At 44.1% G+C, this 21501-nt stretch overlaps 1 long non-coding RNA gene across 1 annotated transcript in view; it reads left to right on the top strand.

Moving 5' to 3' along the window:
- The window catches only part of LOC116097433, a 29567-nt gene extending 15877 nt beyond the window's left edge, over positions 1–13690 (top strand). The window contains exon 3 of the long non-coding RNA XR_004121427.1: positions 13401–13690. This is a non-coding gene — a long non-coding RNA (uncharacterized LOC116097433). The remainder of the gene's footprint in view (positions 1–13400) is intronic.
- Positions 13691–21501: the final 7811 nt, after the last annotated feature.

The raw sequence follows: 21501 nt of genomic DNA, 5'->3' as shown, positions 1-21501 counted from the left end.
CACACACACACACATGCGCGTGCACACACACACACACACACGCACACACACACACGCGCACACACGCACACACACACACATATTTAAAAATAAGAATGGAAAGAAGAAAGGAAGAGAAAAGGAAGGAAACAATTAAATCTCTCCTATGGAATATAAAGTAGATTTTAACGAATGAAAACATATACTTAAACATTATAAGATGTTGATATGTTCCAAATTAATTGACTTCAAAGTATTGTTTTATTTTATTTTATTTTAGCCATATTATTACTATTAGTACTACCTGGCTATAACTTGGTATATAGATTAGGCTAACATTGAACTCAGAGGTCTGTCTGCCTCTGTCTACTGAATACTGGGATTAATATAATCTGAATGTAACTTCTAATAGGAATTTTTTTCTTCTTGGAATCCAAGAAGCTTATTTATATAGACATATAAAGGCTCCTATATTACCTTGACAATTGTTTTTGAAAAAAAATACATATTAAAAGGAGGATATTTCTAAAGTACATATAGAAGGCATTCAGAAGCAGTAGTGAGCATGGAACCAGACCAAGTTAAAGCACACAGCACTGATGAGAGACTGAGGAGAGATGGCCAGTGAGGCAGGAAGAGAGCTCAGAAACAGGCCCACAGTGTGTCACTTGGTGTCTGACCAGAACACTCCACATCTGGGAGAAGGCACACTGCTTAGGTAGAAGGTAATATTGGCCCTACTTTTCATACCAGTTATAGAGCCAAGCTAGCTTGGAGCTGAAGCGATGGCTTAGCAGTTGAGAGAATTTGTTATTCTTTTAGAGGCTCTAGGCTTGATTTCTACCCTCCACATGACTGCTTGCAATCCTCCATAAGTCCAGTTTCAGGGGTGCTGACCCTCTTTTATTTACCTCTGGGGGCAGTGTGTGCACATTGGCAAAACATGTACACATAAAATAAATAGACTTAAAATTTGTTCAAAAGCTATCCTATAAAGGTCCCAGTGAAAACGTTATAGGATATCTTTGAGGTTGAAGACTTTTTGGGAATAACACAGCTGTAAGATAGAGAATATTTGGAGGGCTTCCTTTCAGCCCAGGATATATTTTCAGAGAAGGAACATCAGAAATCCTCAAGTTGGCATAAAAGGCAGTAGTTAGGGAGTTATCTGTAACTCCTAAGTTACATATGTTAAAAGCTGGCATATGTTAAAAACACTCGTACAAATGAACTAGGAAAACATAAGAACTCAAATAGAAAAGCAGGCAAACCGTATGTTAGGGATTTCTTAGGAGAAAAACTACAAATGGTTAAAAGGTCTTATTGATGGTGGCCTAGACTTAATGAGCAGGCTTTCCAGACCTTTTCTGCCTAGATTACTTTTCATGGATGATATACATGTCCCACCTATTGGGATTTTCAGCTTCTTCTCTTACTGGGCTCTACCCACAGAGAGAAGGAATAGCCTGGCCCAGGACATGCCTTCTTTTAATTCCTATGAGGTCACAAGGCCCAGCCTAGTTGCTGTTTGGGACAACTTTGAAGCCTTAGCATTGACATGTTGCTGGTTGCCTCGTTTCCTGAACAATCCTATCACTTCCATGTACCATCTCACATTTGATGAAAACATCCCTGAATTGGTAAGAGTTCTCCAGAGATTATGGGAAGTTGACTCAAAGGGTTGTGTAGATGAGCAAGTCCCACCATCTGTTATGGGCAAGCTGAAGATGTAGAAAAGCCAGTGGTACAATACAATTCCAGTCTAAACCTGACAGCTTGAGAACCGGGGAGCAAACAGTGCAAATCACAGACCAAGGCCGAGAGAAGACCCAGTATTCCACTTTGGCATTCCATCAGAAAGCAGAAGTGAAAAAATCCTCCCTCCCTTCCTCCCTCCTTCTTTCCTCCTTCCTTCCTCCCTCCTTACCCCATCTTTCCTTTTCTTCCTCCCCATTTCTCCTTCCTTTCTTCTTTCCTTTCTTCCTCCTTCCATCCTCCTTTACCCTAGCTCTCTTCTTCTGCCTATATTTCCTTCTTTCGTCTCTCACAATGCTGAGCCTGGGCTGTGAGGTCAGGGTGCTGTGTGGTCAGGGTGCTGTGTGGTCAGGGTGCTGTGTGGTCAGGCTTTGGTGAGGATGATTGCCACCTCTCTGTGTCCCCACATGGAGGAAACAAAGCTAATGACCTCCCTTGAACTCTTTCATAAGGCCAGTAATCCCATTAATGAATTTCTATCCTTATGATTTGCTATTATCCAAAAAGTTATACATATTAATACTATTCTCTTGTGGTAGGATTTCCATATAGGGATTTTGAGAGGACAAGGATTTGGTCCTTTGGAAAGTCCCATCCACAAGTTTAAAAAGTTAAATGTTGCTCAATGTATATAAAGTTTTTTTCCTTCCTTTTGAACCATGAAGCCCAGAGGTTACACCCTCACACGGTGTCCAGACAGGCAGTATTGTGAGTGTTCAACAGGTGCATTCTAAGCAAGATGTGGATGGAGACTCCACCTTGATCATGGGCTTGCTTTTTCCAATGGTGAACTAAGTTTAGTGCAGCAAATTACAAGTAGCAGCATCTGCTTCTGAGACAGAAGGGGAACAAGAGTTGCATGACAGAAGTATTCCATATTGCAAGGAATGTGGCTAAGTGGTTACAGTGTGCTTACAATGAACAGATGGGTGGCTAACTGTCTATCAAAATACTGCAGTTGGGTGAGCAGGCATGGAGCACAGAGGCATCTGTCATACCACTTACCAGCTAAGGTGGGCCAGGCATTCTGTTTGCTATCTGTACTTATACAGTAAAGGTAAATATTCACAGACATCATGTCCTTTGTGTTCAAATATTTCGTTACATATCAACCCCACTCCAGAGTGAGCCCCAGAGAATATCTAGCATGGGCTAATGGTTTTATGTTTGTTTTGTTAAATGTGGTCTGAGGATCCATCAAAGGGGGAATAAATGACTAAGTCATATATGGCCAGTGGATCCTGTAGAATGTGTGGTAGAAATAGATGGTGACACCAAGTGTCAACCAGCCCTGAAAGATAATAGCAGCACAACACTAAGAGATGAAATAAGAGCCAGTTTATTATCATCTGTATAAATTAATTCCCGAGTGCCTTCCTTAACTTTTTCCTCCTAGCAGAATATAGGCACACAACAGTTACTAATATATTTTCCACCCAATTTTAAAAACTAATTTTATGATTTAAAATCATAAAATCATAAAATTTTAGGATTTTAAATCTTAATACAACATATAAAACAAAGCTACACTCCAATCTGAGTATTGCTGTCGTCATAGCCCCATGCAGCTGTCTGCTGAAGAAGACTGTGCCAGGAGCTGTATGAACACAGTTCTTCCTGCTCCGGTGGATTGCTTGACATGAAGGTTCTGGTTAGGAGTTTTTGGCTAAATATTTCTTGGAAATAATGGATTAGAGGCTCCTATTTAACATTTTCATAATTTAAAAATGGGTAATGTACTTAGTAAAGATGTAGCCATGAGAGAATAATATATATGTCACATTATACATATATGTGTATATGTATATATGAATACATATATATGTATATATATTACATATATATCACACTAAAGTAAGTATCTGTGTAAGAGAGGGATCAGAGTAGAGTTTAGGATGAAGAATCTAGAGGAGAAAGGGCTTGTTTGCTGAGAGTGATGACATCTGTAGGTCTCTCACTATCTGCCCTTTAGTTTATGAAAAAAGAAGCTGTCACCCCTCTACCACTGCCTCTTCCACTACCACCATCACCATCACTATCTTCACCATGACTTGTACCTCTGCCATAACTACTGACATCTGTACCATCACAACCTCTACCCAGCAGTGACATTGCCTTCTCCATCAGCTCCACCATCACTGCCTTTGCTGTTCCCTCAACCACATCACACATACCATAGTCAGTCCCACCACTGTGAACCCTTTCCATCTACTACCAGTACCTCCACTATCTTCACCTTTACCATGGCTGCTCCCATTATCACTATTGATACTGCTCCTGCTGCCCACATCTGCCACACTCCACAACCATCACCACCTCTCCCATATCCATTGTCACTACTGCTGTCTCACCATAACCACTGTCTTCTCCACTATTACTATCTCTATCTCCACCACCATGCCTACCACCTCCAGTATCAGCATCTCACCACCTTCACCATAGCTATGTCTGCCATCACTAACACTCCTGTCATCCCCTCTACCTACACCACAACACTATTACAATCTCACCATTACTACCATCACCATCACACTCCCACCACATAGCTTCCTAATTCAGTTATCACCACTACTTCTACCTCCACCATTTCCTCTTCCCTACCAGCAATGTCATCATGACCACCATCATACCAATTCCATTTCATCACCATCACCACCATCGGTACTATCTACACTACCTCTACTACCATACTGCCAAACTGAACTACCAAGAGAACTGTCCAAAGGAAGTAACAAGCACAGAATCCATAGAACAGCCTGTCCCATTATTAATGGTCAAAAGAACTGATGAGCCAGCATCAGACTCTGGAAGAAGTAAAATACTGAGGAAGGAAGACAGCTGGAAAGTGAACCACTGAGGCCTCATTCAACACTGGTGGACAGGGATAGTCCCAAGGCTCTGCTTGGGTTCCCCCTACACTGGTATCTCTGCTGATCCCACATAGACCAGACCACTGTCTGCCCAGATCCTGCTCTGCTGCTCTGATCACAATCCATTGTTTCATAGGCAAAGAACAGCTTTGGCTTTCCTGCCATCTCTATCTAGGAAGAGTCTCTCCCCCTTACAGGAAGCTCAGCTCAAGATCTCTCTCCAGCTCAGCCACAGGAGAAGCCAAGTCTACACCCCCATAGCTTTTAAGACAGTTTACTTATGTTGCATAAACTGAGACCTTTGCTTATGTAATCCTCTCTATCCTCACCACTCATACCTTTAAACATCTGCTGATGTTCGGCGTGTCTTCACTTAGTTGGTGATTAGGAAGCCTGTGCACACTTAATCTTCCTTCCTAAATCAACCCTGGAAATCAGCCCCTTAATGTTGTTGCTCCTGCTCATCTCTGAACCTCTTCCAAATAGTCTACCTTCTTTGTATCGAGTGCTTGGCCTTCAAAGCTGGAGGGTCTGGGTAGGAGTCTAGATGCTGCATATCCTACAGCATGTGTGTGCTTCAGTCCAAGGCCCCCACATCTATTTCTTATCCATTTCCACCTGTAGACAGAAGTTGGATTTCTGCACTCTGTAAATTTCATTTTTCTTTGCAGGATTGATGGGTGCTCTTCTTTCAACTTGTTAGAGGCTAAATCCTAGTGTGGAGGAGAGGTTTTGGGATAGGAAAGGAACTTGCATGGAAGTCTTGCCAGTGTCGAAGGGCTCAGTGTCTTTTGTTCTCAAACCCTACAGTAATTGTATTTGACATGATGCAGGATACAAGATGCTTTCCTAAGAGTCTGCATGTAAGATCATGACAACAGCACTGTATTCTAGGCATGCCACCTCTAAGTGCCCATTTTTGTAGTTGCTGTAATCTGAGGCCTGGAAAGAGGAATACCAATGGCCTAGGTCCAGAGCACTTGCTTCTGTTCTTGGTCTCATTTCCTCTCACTGAACCTCCCTTCACAGGGTGGCCATGTTTTTCCAACTGCATGAGTATGTACTGCGAGCTTCTTTCTAGCTCACAAATCTGTTCTTATGCTCTCTTCCTAAACTAATTCCTACAATACCCTAATAGGCATTCCCAGTTGGCCAACCTGTTACCATGTTTTCATTTGTCCTCTAGTCATGGCTTTCTGCTCACTACAATTATCTATGACTTATTTATATGTTGTAAATGTGAGCAGGAGTTTCCAAGCAAGTGACATGACAGTCTGTCAAGCTTCACTCTGATTAGTTCTAATGTAGGGCTGGTGTTACTTTCCAGTCCCAAAATATCTGACTGCCAAAGTCTGGATTTCATATGAAGGGCTGGGGGGTAGGCAAGAGTGTGAAGTCCAGGCCAGCTTGGCCCTGTGCCAGGGTTGGATAGCAGGAGACATCTTTGCAGTTCTCAGTGCACAGGCTGTGTCTGGATATCCCAACTACATGACATAGAGAGCTGCCATTGATAGCTTTCTGATGCCCCTTGTGTACAGACAAGAGCTCAGGGTGGCCTCTCAGGAGGTTCCAAAGCAGCCTCCATCACCATTCTCAGCCCCAACGTCTATTTCCTGCTGCACTGTGTGCCTGCAAGTCCCCAGGACTGTATGTCTTTATAGCCTTTGCTTTAAGCATTCTTTTATGCTTGCTTACCACAGACTACTGCTTCTGACATCTGGGTCCTTACTCTGGAGTGCTGCCTCAAACTTACACCTTCAAACTTGAAAGTTAGTCATTGCCTGGTCCCTGGGATTGATGGGACTTGAGCATTTCTCTGGTCACCAGCTGAGCTCTGAGGTCTTGGAGAACAGGCCCCTGATTTCCCTCTTCATTCTCAGTGCCAACTACTTAGTTTGTGGAATGAAAGACTTCAGTCATTTGATTTAAGAATGAAAGACCATTCAGAGATAATGATTCTCTGCTTAATTCTCTCTTATCTACCATATAAACTTGTAGCATTCCAGAATCAAGGAAAATGGAATGATCTAACCAGAGGATATTCCAAGAAGGATTTATTTGCTGTAAAAGGAATTTGATGTCCACTTACACTTTAGTCTCCCAAATGTGTTTGTTTTATAACAATTAAACCCATTGCTTCTTCTCTTGACCAACTTGAAAAGGTCAGAGGAGCACTGTTGTTGATGCTGTCCAAAGAGCTCATGTTTGTGTGAGGCTCAGTGACAGACATGAAGGAGGTGGAGATAGAGGAATCCCCTGCTTTAAAGTTTTCTTCTCAGAGCATGTGTGTTGGGATGAGTGGAGTTCCCACCTCAATGTACCTTCCTTGAACTGGGACAGTACTAAGAGAAGGTTCTCTGTAGATGAGATCACATAGGCTCTCAAGTCAGGATCCTGGATGAACAGTAAGCCTGTAATACCAACAGATTTAAAAGACTTCTCTGAGATGATGGGGCTGGTGGCAGGGGCTGGGACAGGGCATTTATAGCTGGGGAACACCAAGGTTTGTTGGAAGTTACCAGAAGGGGGAGGCAAGTATGGAGTTGACTCTCCCTTGGGCCACCTATTGATTCTAGTCTCTGAGTTTGATGCCATTTGCTCTAGTAGCCATAAGTAATGAATACAGAATGGCTCTTTGATAGGCAGAGAGCAGGAGTCTGGGACCCTGACTCCCTTGAATGACTTACTCAGACATTCAGCTCCATGCCTAAGGTACCTCTGTCATCCTACCAGGGAGAGAAGTGCCGTGTGTCTTTGGGAGCATTGCCTGATTTGGATGGTTTCTTATCAGCAGCAGATAATTGGGCTCTGGTCTGGTGTCCAAGTAGGTAAGCCCCTGAGACCCTGATGAAAAATCTTCATTGTGCTAGCTGCGTGTGATGGGTAGCTGTTGGTTCACACTGTAATAATTTGAGCGGGCTTCATATTGGTCCTCAGCTCGTAGTTGGGGGAGGTTGTAGAACCTTTGTGAATAAGACCTGACTGGAGAGGGTAGTCAGTGGGAACAAGACCTGACTGGAGAGGGTAGTCAGTGGGAACAAGACTTGAGAGCTCTAGCCCAGTCCACTTCAGTGCAAGCCCTAGTGTGACTAGTTGCTTCATACACATGCTTCCATGCCATCTATGCTGGGATGGACTGTTCCCTCTGGACTGTGAACTAAAATAACCCTCTTTTTCCTAAAGTGGCTTCTTTCATGTGACAGCAACCTTGTTACAACAATGAAAAAAACATATCATCATTCAGAGTACCTCACACTTGGTAGATGTGCATGTGCATGTGTGTGTGTGCATACACATGTGTGTATGTGCATGTGCATACACATGTGTGTGTGTGCATACACATGTGTGCATGTGCTACAAAGAATTGTTACCCAGCTTTAGTTAAGACTGAATCTTGGTGTCTCAGAAACCTAGACTGATTCTTTCTTTTGATGCCTGTGACTTGCTGGGGACCTTTGAGGTCCTGTTATATGGATAGGAATTTTCTTTCTGATGTTTGTGCCTTTCATGTGAACATGGGAGTTAGAATCCAAGAAGTCTGAGTGAGTGAGTCCAAGACTCACTTGGACTCACTCACTCTTTGCCACTCTTTCAAGCCTCTCATTTGTTGCATGCTTCTGTTTTGTGTTGCTTTGGAATTCATCTATTATTATTGACCTGGGTGAGCACAGATGGAGTTTAGAAAATGGGTATTTCTGTGCATGCTTTCTGTGACTTTGGGTAGCACATCACTATGTTGCATCATCACAAGGTGCATTTGTGCCTTAAGAGCTACTCCCTACTCTGTTGGGACTGGAAGACAGACACGTATAAGTCAGTTGTTCTTAACCCACCACTCATTTGTGTTTGTGAGATTATTTCACTATTTAATTAAAGGTGAATCATTTAATGTGAACACTGGGATTGTTTTTAATTCTAGCTCCAAATAGTAAGATCATGGGGTGATCTGGCTGGGAAGGGTGGGATAATTAAGAATTTTGGATTGCATCGTAGGACACTAAGCAAAATTAGAAATGATGGTGAGAAGTTCAGATGCTAGAGCGTAGGGCAAGGGCAAGGGCCAGGGAGAGGCCAACAGAGAGAGAAGCTCTCACCAGAAAATTCCACTGTAGCCTGCTGTTGTATGTGTGTGAGTGCAAAATGGTAGACCAGGGATGTCATCAGTAGCCACTGATAGATTAGAACCTGAAAGGGACCTGGGACAGAATGAATGGGCTGAGATATAATTGCAAATGCCCTGAAGTCAAAGTTTGGCAAGTTTCCTAAAGAGATAAAAATAAAGCAGAGAGCTAAGGATGCAGCTCTGTAGGCAGAGTGTTCACTTAGAGTTCATGAACCCTGGTGCCACTGTCACATGTGCCAGCTTGGGCTACATGAGACCCTATAGTGTTCACTTAGAGTTCATGAAGCCCTGGTGCCACTGTCACATGTGCCAGCAGGAAAACAAAACAAAACAAACAAACAAACAAATGACAAAACTGAACAAACAAACAAGCAAACAAACAAAAAGCCAAAACTGCTACTTAACGGGGAAGACGGTTTTGCTTCCACCTAGAGGCTCAAAGCTATGCCTGGGACCTGAGTAGAGCTACAATACAGCTTGATTGTTCGTGTCTATGAGCCAACACATCCTATAATATTAATTTTCTAGGTGTTTTCAAAGTACAGAGTAGATTTCACTCCCCTTAAGTTGAACTTCAAACATAGTTAGCAAATTATCATCCAAACTTTGGCATCACATGACCTCAGCAGTCCAACAACCTAAGGTAGCCTTCACTGTAACCTATTGTCAGTGGTAGAGCTTAGGGAAGGTTATGCCTTTTCTTAAGAAAACCAGAAAATGAAAAGGCAGAGCTTCCAGTACACCAGGCTGTTGCAACTGACTCCATGTTTTTTCTCTTGTTGAAAAAGAGGTAAAAGAGTCATGCAGAGCATCTTTGAAATGAGGTCATCTTTTCAAGTGTGTATGTTAATGACAAGTAATTATTGTCATTCCTAATATCCTCACGCCAAATTGTCAACTCCATTTGCTGGGGAGTAAGTGGGTGTCATGCCTGCTGATCCCATGCATGGTGGAAGACTGTTGATAAGATATATTAGCACCATTATATAATTTCACCAGGCAGCCAGGAAACATGTCAGCAACCTCATCTACACTTATGCACTTGTTTGCTCAGTGTTGGGAAAATAAGAGCAATTTGGAGAAATGCATGTGGCTTAGTAGCGGTGGAGCAGCTTTGCCTGTGAACACCTCAGGCGTTCTGGAACACTCCGGCACAGGAGGCTAGTATCAGAGGTTTCTCCCTGCAGCCAATGGGGCCGAATCTCTGTCTCACAGCTCTAGAAATGCTAAGCAGGTAATTAACAAGTCATAAGGCACAGGTGTGCCAGGTGAAGTTTGGTAAATTGCTTTTGATCTAAATTGAGATGCTTTGGGGATTTAACTTCTTAGACAAAAGGGGCATAAATAAATAATCAGGATTTTAAGGTTAGAACTTGCAAGCAAACTCTAAAATGTCTTAATGCACTGGAGGAGGAGGAGCAGGGAAGGGGGTGGAGGCTGTTGTGGTGTTGCTTCTGCTAAATAGCTCCTTGCTGCACTATGGTGAATGCCATGTGGTCTGGGAGCCAAATGTTTCCTAGGGGGCATGGTATGTTCTTGGTGCCTCTAGTTCCATTTTTTATAGCCTAAGAGGTAACAAGTAAGGAGAGGTCAGTTATACTCACTGGAACTGTACTCCCCCATCATTCAGATATGGCTTGCCAATCAACAGGGTGAAAGGCTCTAGGAGCTGCTATGAGACCCAGCATCCAGGATCCCTTTGTGGGATACATGAACTCTAGCTGCTTATCTGAATCTGGCGCCTAATTCTCTACAGGGAGAAAGCCATTTATCCCAGCGCCCCCCACCCCCAAGCCCAGATCACCCTCTCTTGGAAGTGGCTCTTTTCCACTGCCGTCCAGTTCCCATGCTGGTGTGTTGGAGCTGCTCTTTTAGTTTCCACCTTTGGCCCTTTGTGGTAGGATTTGAGCCCTGGCAAGTGAGCACAAGGCTGAGGAGGGAATTGGTATTTGGATCTTCAGCTGCTTCTCTGTTAGGTTGGTAGGTCATAGCTTCTGTTAAAACCACCTTGGGGTACAGCAGCTCACTCCTGTGCACCTGTAGCTGCCTAGCTGTGGTTTGCAATGGTCCTGCTCTTTGGAGTGTGTTCTGGCCAATGTTGCCTGTGTGAAGCCCTGTTCCTCCTGTCTTCCCAGCATGGGTTGGGAAGTGCTCAGACTTCTGAAGGAAATCGCCTCCTGTGATTTCCTCTTGTGATCGCCTCTTGTGATTGTAGAGGTTTATATGGCTTGTATCTTATCTTACTTAGCAGGTGGTGGAGCCACACTAGGACTAGAGGACACAAAAGTCAGGAGCTTGTCCTTGTCTGTGAGAGAAACCAAGAGCCAAGCCATCCTATATTACACCTCAGATTTGCAGCAATGCTCTGTGGAGGGTGAGCAGGACACCTCTAGACCTCAGAGAGGCCTCACTGTGTAACTTCTCTGGGAAAATGATGTGAAGAGCATTGTGGGTAGTATGCAAGACTGGGAGGAAGGCAGGATGGCTGGGTCATAGTGCTGGGCAGCTATGGGATGCGGGCATAGTGCCGGGCAGCTATGGGATGCGGGCAGAGAGGCAGCCAAGGATCTGGGAAGGGACTGGGTTTTGACTTGGGGAATTTTGAAGAGCTATTGTAAGGAGCCATGGTGATGGCCTCAGATGCTTTGATGTCTTTGAAAATGGCTGGGTACCGCAGCTCTTCCTGCTGTTCAGTCTTAATGGGAGCTGTTAGAATGGTAGTGGTGTTGGGGACAGTGAGGAACACACACTAAGATGAGCCCAGGATGGGTCTGTCAGAGCCAGTGGCAGGTGAACTGGATCTGGGCATTGATGCTGAGGTGTGTCCATCCATGGAGTGGCTCTGATATCTGGCCTATGTGACCACAGTATGTACAGTGTCTTTGAGGTGAGCTCTGCCCTGCTAGTCTGTTTTCCAAACTCATTGGTAGAGCCAGAAGCTAGACCAGCTGTTGGAAGGAAGAGCTGGACACGCTTGTAAGTGGCATCACTAATCTCTTCGTGCAATGGGTAGGTGCTGGAACTTCACAGGTATTCAAAAGTGAAACAATTAGGTAGGAAGGAAGAGGCACCAGTTGTTAAAAATACTGCCCACTTTCCTTCTGGTGAGCAGGTGGCTCCTTTCTCCTTCCTCCTTCCCCCTTTATCCTTCGTCCTTCCTCCTTCCTCCTTTCTCCTTCTGCTCTTGCCTTTTCTCTTCCTACTTCATCATCCTCTTTTTTATCCCCCTTTTCCTTCCTCTTTCTCATTCCTCTTTCTACTTCATATCCCTCTGTCCCTCTGTCCTTCTGTTTCTCTGTCCCTTCCCTCCCATCCTCCCTCCATTCTTCCCTCTCTCCCTTCTTCCCTCTATTCCTTTCTTCCTTTCTCCTTTCCTTCCTGTTTCCTTGTCCTCTTTCTCCCTCTTCCTTCCTTGAGTTGAGGCAAGTGGGAGCACTTCACCAAGAGAGTCTGTGGGGAGGGGACCTAACTTCTTTCATGATTAACTGTCACAGCTAAGATCACAGTCAAGTGACATTTCAATCAACAAAGTGTTGGCTTTGTATTTACTTGCTCTCAATCCCTTTCCCCCTCCTTCTTTCCTAAGAAGAATGTGCAGAAGGGAAGGGGTAGGTCTCCTCAGTATGACTAGAGGGCAACTGGGGTTTCTGTGTTGTGCTAAGTCTTCTCTTGCCAGCCATTATCCTTCCCTAGCCTTCTAAATGGAGACTTGTGTACTGAGGACCTAGCATGGTTACTTCTCCTCCTCTTAAAATAACCTGTGACCTCATGGGTGAAAGGCCAGTCAGGGAAGGAGTGGGCCACATGCCTGTATGTTCATTGAGGTAGGCCTAGAGTGGCAGGCAATATGGGTAGTCAGATGAATAGTCAGATGGGCAGGCATATGGGAAGTCAGACCCAGTGCTGACTGCGAAGGTACAGAGGAAACAGGAGCCATCACCACCACCAGGGTCATCCCTTGGGAACAGAAATCCTCACACAGGGCTCCTGTTCGCACCAGGATACTCAGTGTAAGTATGTACATGAGAATCTTCACTTTTATAAAAGTGCTACTGGCCACATGCCTACTATGTCCCAACAAAGCCATAAAAAGTTTCCAGCTTGTAGATTAAGGTGCTTTGTTTTGAGAATTGTAGTACCTTAATTTTAAAGTTATTTCAGAAATTTCTACTAACTTCTAGAAGTCATCATGCATATTTTAAAGTGTTCTAGTGCAGCATCTGAATGTATATATCTCATTGCTCTGTGTTTGCTGAGTTAGCATCAGTGAATCTCCAGAGGTGGAAATGTGCTGCCACCCATTATAGAGCACATTGGTACAATGAGACAGAGCCCTCTCTCTCTCTCTCTCTCTCTCTCTCTCTCTCTCTCTCTCTCTCTCCCTCTTTCTCTCCCTCTCTCTCTCCCTCTCTCTCTCCCTCTTTCTCTCTCTCTCTGTCTATGTCTCTCCTTCTCTGTCCCTCCCTCCCTCTCTTTCTTACCTAGGAAACTCAGCCCCATAACACAGATATGGAACCTGCTGCTGATCACAGTCCACTTGACCTTAGAACAACAGGCTCATATTCACCTGATTCCCAAACAAAGCTTTAGATCTAGTAAGATGAAGGAAAATAACTGTAAGTAAAGTGCTTCTCATCTAAGTGATGTTCTTGTTTATGTTTTGTGATTTATAGAAGTGATGAATTCTTGATGGCTGGCTGGCATGCCACTGCATGACTCCTCCCCACAGAATACTCTGAGGACCTTAGAAAACGTCCTAGACACAGAAAAAATGAATTGTTGTAAAACTTACTGGCCCACAAGCCTACCTCAGCCTCCAGGAGAGGGCTTTCCCCTAGTGGAGCCCCTGACTTCCACTCATCTGCTGCTTGGCTATGGCCTAGAGCAACTACTTCTCAGAGTTTGACTCTCAGGTTAGTTTGGAGTGGGCCTGAAAGAGAAAAACTTATGTTTTTGTTTTTTAATGTTTTACTATTTCAGTCTCTCAAAAAAGAGATAGTTCTGGGGCTGGAGAGATAGTTCATTTGGTAAAGTGCTTGCCAAGAAAGCAAGGAGCTGTGGGTTCAATCTGGGGCAGGCTTGTAAGCACACTGGGAACACAGCATACATTGATAATCCCAGTGCTGAGAGACAGAGAAAAGAGGATCTCGGGGGTCTCTGGCCAGCAGCGAAGAGACTCTGTGTCAAAAATACAAGATGGATAACACCTCTAGACAGCTCCTGAGGTTGACCTTTGACCTCTATCTGTATACACACACACACACACACCCCTTCACACACATGTGCACCCACACAAATTCTCATAAACAACACACACACACACACACACACACACACACACACACTCACTCACACACACACACATACTAGCAAATAAAGATTTACTACAGAATTGAAACCAGACTCTCCAGGGTTGCAGGCAAAAGCAGTGTGGGACTCTGGGGAGCCTACCTCTGCCTGGTGCTCCAGGTAGGCATTCTTCTGTTCCACACTGTTTTCTGAAGGGTGATTTTAGTGTTCATGGCATGGGATAAGTGTTCCTCTAAAGGTTCTATGTTGAATTTAGCTTCCATCATGAGGTATTAAGGGAACTTAATTTCACTGTCAGGTGTAGTAGTGGGGCCCTTAGGAGCAATTAGGTTAGGTCCTGGGGAAAGCTTCTTATTAAAATCCTGGCAGCTTTCTAAGAAGAGGAAGACAAAGCCCATGACTCTTGCCATGTGACATTCACCATAGCTGGGGCTTTGCCAACAAGGTCACCACCAGAAGTGGCCCCTCCATTTAGGTCAGAACTTGAGTTGATAAACCCCTTTCTTTATAGGGTAACCATCATCAGGCATTTTGTTACAATCCCACAGACTGACTTAGTGTAGGCATCTTACTCAGGCCCAAGGCCACAACTGGCTCAATTTATATCTCAGTCCAGCACCTTGAAACTAATTGTCTTCCTAAGCATTTTTTATAAGTGTTTATTTATTCATAACTTTAAAAATAGATTTCCACGATCCTGACTTTGTGGTAAGAAAGTCAAGCGTTACAGCAGGCTTGTGAGGAACAGTGCCCAGGCCCAGGGGCCCCACTCAGACACAGAAAGAAGGGGTCCCACAAGTGCCTAGTTCAGGGTCAGGGCAATGGTGACCAGTGTTGAACAACTGCCAGTCTATCAACATATCAATTATCACTAGTTTTTTGGTATGCAACTTTCCAAGTCTTATTTGTCCTCCCTCCATCCATTCCCCTTGAATTTCCACCTTACAGTGAAACCAAAGGCATTTGGCCAGTGGAGGGCGCTCAGTGGGGACTTGTAAATATCTGAGAGTTGAATTAAGATCAAAAATAAAATGTCACACTGCTGTCAGAGTCTCCCTGAGCTCTGCCTTCGGAGACATCTCATAATTAGGACAAAGGGATATTTGAGATTACGCCTTAAATAAACTGGGGCAGAACCACTTTAAGCCTCACCAATTATTTTTAGCTTTGAGGCAGAAAACATGATTTTAGCTTTGGCACAATGTAGGGGAAATAAGGCTGGGAGACCTTCAGCACTGGAGCCTCAAAGCCCATGTTCCAAGAGAAGCCTCTAGGATCACACTGTAACCTTAGGGGCCAGGCTAGAGCTGTGTACAACAGGGAGCAGGGTGAGGTACATTCTTACCTTGTGCTGTTTGATTTTCCCTAGAGATTTCATGAGCAAAAGTCTATTAACCCCAGATGACAGCAGACCACAGAAATGATCTCACCTATTTAGCTGGTGAACTATAGTTTATTGGAGCTACTTATTGGGGCATGTGGGACTCAGGTGACCAGTCAGGAAAACAGCATTTCTAGAGTTTCCTCGCAGCTTGCAGGTCTGCCCTGGTCTCCTCCCCGGCAACTGCTACTTCTTATATACCCTTGGGGTGGGCTTGGGGGGGCGTCTTGTGAGTCTTGTAAGTTTCTGTATTTCCTGAGCCTTGTCAGTTGCCTGAGCTGCTCTGGTCCCTAGGAGAAGGTATGTGTCCTTTTTGAGAAAGTGGCTACACAGCTGGCTAGAGATGAGCTCTCAACAAGTTCCTTCTCAGCATGCACACGCCTTTCTTTGGCAGGGTGAATTAGAGGCCTGGGCTCATGTAGGGTAAGAAGAGTGAGGGGTAAGGAACTCTCACAACCAGATATGCTGGTGTTTCAGCAATCTTGATGGAGGAACTTTCTGGTTTTATCTCCATGATTTCCACCTGCGAGAGCCAAGGCTGACTGTGAGGATTGTGGGAACATGGATGTGACTTCGTCCTCTTTCTGGGTCTTGCCAGCAAAACCTTACCACAGAAGAACAAGATGAACTGGGCAGACAGCATCTTATGGGATGTCAACTTGGATTTTTCTTGAAGACGACAACAAGGTCTGAGCAATATGTGCATTGTGCCTAGACCATAAAGAGTTTTACTGACCTAGGAAAACCCAACAAAATCTGATGAAGAAAGGGCAGAGTTAAAAGAATTAAGATTCAGAATTTTCCTTCATTTCGGTAACATACCTTTGGTTCATAGTAATAGTCTTCATTACTTACTAGTTTTGTGTCCTGGAATAAACAGACGTCTGCCTTGATTCCTGGCCTCCATGTGTATGAGGAGGGGTACAGACTCCATGTTCTAGGCTGCTCTGAGAACTTGATGATTGGGGGGGAGGTCACCACCCAAAGCAGAGCAGTGGCTGTGTGGTACACTCGTGGAAGCAGTGGCTGTGTGGTACACTTGTGGAAGGATAATTCCCAGTTGTTCTTGACATAATGATTAATCAAAGGTCCTGCAGCCTGTATACCATGGTGACACATCTCCAGAGCTTGGGGTGATTGATGCTGACTATAGCGTGTCTCTGGCTCTTGCTTGGCTCAGTGAGAGTCTGCATCTGGCTAGGGCCTTCTCCCTAAGCTCTCCTATAATGAAGGCATGAGAGAATGAGAGAAGCAGGTCAAAGCTATTTCATAATAACCCCTCCAGCAACAGGGCATGAGCCATCCAGGATGGCCTCATCGCACAGCCTACCTGTCTGAAATGCTGCTTTGGGGGTCCAGTTTCCAGCATGTGGACTTTGGGGATACACAAAGATCACAACAGTCTTTTAGTCATCTAACCTCTTTTAGTCATCTTTGAAAAAACGTGACGAGGATGACTTTTTTTTAATTACATAGTTTTAATTAGATGCACTTGTTTTATTGTGTGTGTACGTGTTATCCCCCTGATCCTCCTTCCTCTACCTCCAGGTATGCACCAATAGGCTCATCGATAGTCATTCATCATTAGCTGGGGTTTTCTGTGAAATGTTACTTTCTTCATGCCTTGAAGGTTAAGTTTGTGTTGAGCTGTGAATGTCTGCTTAACCAGTGTAAGATTAAAATGGAAAGGCATTCAGGCACAGTGGGTCCGGACTCTGTACATACGTGTTTTCATTTACCTGTATCCACCCTCACCTTACTCCAGTTTCCTACATTTATAGTCTTTGCATGGATCACTGCCTTCATCCTGTATTATTCCCTCTTACAGAAAGGCTCTGTTCAACCCTTTTCCATCTGATCCTTAAACTTCACACTGTTAGTCATAGGTACTTGACTTTTATGGCTCAGTTAAAATGCACCAACTTCATAGAAATGGCCAGCATCCCCACAATTAGATCCCTCCTCCCTCTTTGGTGACAGGACACAGACACTCTGTCCTTTTCTTTCTAGCATAGTAAGTGCCCTGAAGAAAGTGTCTGTCTCCCTCAGGTTTTATCTTGGTCTATATAAGTGAATGTTGAAATTCAACACATGTATTTATGTTTATTTTCCAATTTAATAATTGTGAGGACATTGTGACTAGCACCTCTGGCAGATATGCTTTCATAGCATATGCAAACTGTAGGTTTGGTCTCATTTCCCCTAAGTGTGGCAGGCTATGTAGGAGTGATGGGGAGATGTCGTGGAGTCTCTAGCTCATTAAGGCCTGCCCATCAGTTGGGCACAACACAGGTGATCTTTCCAGAGTTACTCCATCAAAAGACAGGTGTCACTGCAGGGCAAGCACTCCAAGCTTCTCTCCAAATGCAACTGTATGGTTTGAACGAGAAATACTGCCATAGGCTTGGGTATTTGACCACCTGATTTCTAGCTGGTTGCAGTCTTTGGGGAAGTTTAGAAAATGTGGTTTTACTGGAGGATGTATTTTACTGGAGACAAATTTTGAGAGTTTTATAGCCTGATCTTACTTTTGCTTCTCTCTCTCTCTCTCTGTCTCTCTCTGTCTCTCTCTCTCCTATCTAATCTATCTATTTAATCTATTTTTCTTCTTCATTCTTGCAGTTAAATATATGATTACCATGATTAACTCTTACTCCTTTGCAACTATAGCCTGGATAAACACTTCCATAATTTTGCTTTTTGTTATAGTGTTTTATCACAGCAACAGAGAAGTAACTAGTACAGCAACTCCATGGGTTATGGTTTAGTTACTTAGTCCTCAGCTTAGATAGCTGAGCACTGTCTTGGAGAGAAGGATGTGTCTGGGATTGGTCCACAGTTCAGGAATGTGAAGATTCTAGGTCCACATTCTCAGACAGGATCTTAGACCTTCAGGTTTCCTCAGACATAAGGAGCAAGTGGAGCCTAGAAGGTTGTATATACACACAGAGCTATCACACATGGCTCTGACCAGGCTCCAAGTTCTGCTAGTCTGACTCTGCTCAGCAATTTTTTTTTAAAATGAGATTTTTGTTGTGATTTTTGTCTTATTTTTGTTTGTTTTGATTTTGATTTTTGTCATTGAGGACATTAATGTGCCATTTATTTCCATGTCCAGATTTGGACAGAGTGGGCCTTAGCCTCAAACACCTGTGAACACCTTGCTGCCATACATGGTGACTTTACATCCCTGCATGCACAAGGGGAGAGTGGAGTTCTTGGGTTGGAGGGTTGTGATTCATTTGGAAAGGGAAAGATGTTGTGAAGCTGTCTAGATTCTGTTTGAGCTTTTGGGGAACAAGCTTGCATGGCACCATTCATCTTGACTAAGGATAAGCCTTGGGCAAGAAGCAGATATTTGGGAGTGGGCAGATTATTAAAGGAGAGGGGAAATTGTATCAGAAGCTTGCAAGATTGACACTGTACTCAGGGGCCTCATGTTTCTCAGAACTCGTATCATTGTGTGATAAAGTCCTACCCTCCATTCATGTCTGAACTTCTCATATACCCACCTTTTCTACATGCTTTTATCAGATGACCTCAGCTCTCCATGGCTGTGCACTCTCTATGCTCTAAGCACTTTCTTTTTTTTTTCTTTTCTTTATTTTCATGTAAATTTCCCCTTTCCAAGTTTCCCCTCCAAAAAACAAACAAACAAACAAAAACAACAAGAACAAACCCCTGTTGCCTCCCCCTTCCCCATGCCTGCCACCCCGCCCTCTCCCACTTATTGGCCCTGGCATTCCCCTACATTGGGGCACAGAACCTTCACAGGGCCGAGGTCCTCTCCTCCTATTGATGATCGAATTTGCAATCCTCTACTATACACATGCTGCCAGAACAATCAGACCCACCATGTGCAGTCCTTGGTTGGTAGTTGAGACCACTTTCTTGTGACTTACCAGAGTCATTTATCTATCTGTTGGCTTCCACCAAGGCTGCTTGCGCTGGAGAAATGGGTCAGTGGCTAAGAGAACTTGTTGCTCTTGCAGAGTTCCTGAGTTTGGTTCCCAGCATCCACGTGACAGCTCACAACCACCTGTAATTCATGTTCCAGGAAATCTGATGCCTTCCTGGCCTCATCAGGCACCAGACATGCAAGTAATGTGCAGATATACATGCAGAAAGAACACTTATACAAATGTTGTTTTAAAGAAAGAGTTCAGATACTAGACAGGGACTCAGATCAGTGTGTTGCTTAACCCTCATCAAAGAGGCTTGTTCTTGCAGTAGATTGGAATTAACACAGAAACTCACAACTGGACAATTTTCAGAGAGTGAGAAACTTTGGAGCACTCAGTCATAAATGAGATGTCTTCATCAGAGCATTTTCCTTAAGGCTCAGGAATCTATGCAGCAGAGGAAACACAGAGTGGAGGAGCCAGTGATGGGTGACTCCAAGGAAACTGTTTTCCAGACACAGCAGATCTGATACACATATGAACCCACAGAGACAGTGGCAGCATGCACAGGGCCTGCACAGGTTCAAGCCAGAAGGGGTCCCAGCACTGAAAGGGGGAAGTGGACACAGAACCTCAACTCTAATCACGAAGCTATTTGAAGTTGATACCCATTGGTAAAGAGAAAATCAGTTGTTTCTAATCGCATACCAAGGGCATGCCTCATGCCTAGGAGTAGCTGCCCAACAAACAATAAACTTCATTTTTTTTTAAATGAGCTTTTTGTTGTGATTTTTGTCTTATTTTTGTTTGTTTTGATTTTGATTTTTGTCTTTTGGGAGAGAGAGAATATGAAGTTGTGCGAAGAGGAGGTAGAAAGGGCCTAGGAGAAGCTGGGGGAGAGAGAAAACATGATCAAAATATATTGCGTAGCATTTTCTTAATAATAAAAGAGGAAATAAAAAAGAAATAATTCAAACTCAAAAGACACTGGAAACTCCAGTCCTCTCCTCTGTTCACACCATGTTTCTTTTTCCCTATTTATTCATTCCTTTATTCATTCATTCACTCACTTTACATCCTGAATGCAGCTCTCCCTCCTCCCAGTCTTTCCTCACACTGCTCTTTACCTCACCCCACTTCTCCTCTGATAAGGGGGAAGCCCCCTCCCTCTGGGTTTGAACCCACCCCGGCCCATAAAGTCATTGTAGGTCTAGGAACATCCTCTCCCACTCAGGCCAGACAATTTAGGGGAACAGGATCGCAGGCAGGCAACAGAATGAGGGACAGCCCATCCTGCTCCAGTTGTTGGAGGACCCACATGAAGACCAAGCTGCACATCTGCTACATATGTCACATCAATGTTTTTAGTGCACAGTTACCAAACTTTCCAAACCTTTATGCCTCCCTCAGTCTGTGGTCACCAGGCTTTGGTACTGAAGTCCCCCGTCCAGGAACACAGTGTCTGATATTTTTAGTGCTTATTTCATCTGGAAGCTTCTCTTGAGGCACCTGCTTCTCTTGCTTCCCCTCCTGCCAACTGCATCTGCATCCTGGAGGAGATTCTGTCCCTCTAGCTCTGAGGTTCCTTTGCCTCCGCACTGCACGTTGGCCTTGACTACGCACAGGCCTCCAGGCAGTGTGTGCCTCCACCTTCATTTACTGGCACTATGATCTCTCTCTGTCTCTAACTTGGTTTCCCTCTTTAAGTCTCAATCTCTTGTCTTCTGACAGATATTGGGGTATCCCATAGGTACCGCAAGCATATCCCCAAATGAATGCATCAGTCTGAAGTCTGCCAGTTTAACTTTTCCTATTCTAATCATATAAAGGTTTGTTTGGGACTTTTCTGATTCTCTGAGGTTTCCCATTCTCTTTCTTTTCTCCCTCACCATGCCTGGCTAATATGCTCAGCCTTTGGTTCTTCCATCAGTCAGGCTTCTTCCTGTCCTAGTCAGGTGTGACAACTGAGGACCAGCACTCAGATTTCTGTACTGTTTTAGGGTTTTATTGCTGTGAACAGACACCATGACCAAGGCAATTCCTATAAGGACAACATTTAATTGGGGCTGGATTACAGATTTAAAGGTTCAGTACATTATCATCAAGGCCAGAGTATGGCAGTGCCCAGGTAGGTATGGCACAGGAGGAACTGAGAGTTCATCATCTTGTTCTAAAGGCAAA

This window comes from Mastomys coucha, unplaced genomic scaffold (genome assembly GCF_008632895.1).
Source record: "Mastomys coucha isolate ucsf_1 unplaced genomic scaffold, UCSF_Mcou_1 pScaffold19, whole genome shotgun sequence".
Lineage (NCBI taxonomy): Eukaryota > Metazoa > Chordata > Mammalia > Rodentia > Muridae > Mastomys > Mastomys coucha.
This window is presented reverse-complemented; position numbering and strand designations above follow the sequence as displayed.